The sequence below is a fragment of the Echinops telfairi genome, unplaced genomic scaffold (genome assembly GCF_000313985.2).
Source record: "Echinops telfairi isolate 266 unplaced genomic scaffold, ASM31398v2 ScPeMD7_34;HRSCAF=130, whole genome shotgun sequence".
Classification (NCBI taxonomy): domain Eukaryota; kingdom Metazoa; phylum Chordata; class Mammalia; order Afrosoricida; family Tenrecidae; genus Echinops; species Echinops telfairi.
In genome coordinates, this window is record NW_022103931.1 from 2431241 (window position 1) to 2432191 (window position 951).

Consider the following 951-nt stretch of genomic DNA (forward strand, 5'->3'; position numbering starts at 1 on the left):
TCCATCTGCTTGTTCATGGATTATGAACGACTCTGGTATACTTTGGCAGTTGTATTATGACAAAAGCAAAAACCCACAAGAAGGACAAAAACCAACAAACAAAACAAAGAAAAAATAACAACAACAAAGAAACAAAAAATAAAAGCATTGTCAATCAACCACCCCCCAGGGTATACAGTGATTGCAATGGTAACATAAATAATTTTTCCTATGACATGGAATTTAAGATAATGTTCATATGAAGAGTTTATGGGAGTATAGTCTAACTGTGAGCTCCAATTCATGAGTTATTACTCTGTTCAGCATGATTTCTTAATTGATTGAGCTCTGTTTACACTGAGCAGGGGGATTGGTGCTAGGGGAAAAATTATTGTATCAATTCTTACAGATGCAGATCTTTGCCTAACAGACTAAAATCTGTCATATTAATGTAGAGGAGCATTGAGGTATTAAATATATGGTAGTTCTGAGTCTCCTTTCACTGGACACGCACTAAGCCTGGGGTCACACCCAAGGTTCAGTGACTGCCATTTCCACAGTCTTGGGGTGGCCACCCTTTGCTTCCTTTCCCATCAGAATATTTCAGACTTCAAGTCTTTATGGGAGTAGAAAGCCAAATATTTCTCCTGTGGAGCTGCTAGTGGTTTGTAGCCCAATGCATAACCATTACGCCACCAGGGTGTTGATAACAGTGAAAGCCCAAAATCCATTTACAGAGTCCCTAAGTGCCGTGGTGGCATATTAGTTATATCTTGGGATGCTAAACACAAAGTCAGTAGTTCAAAACCACCAGCGGCTCCATTATTAATGGTTTGCATACATATATAAACACCATTTTTTATGTAAATAATTTTATTGGGGGCTCATATAACTCTTATCACAATCCATCCATCCGTCCACTGTGTCAAGCACATTTGTACATTTGCTGCCATCATCATTCTCAAAACATTT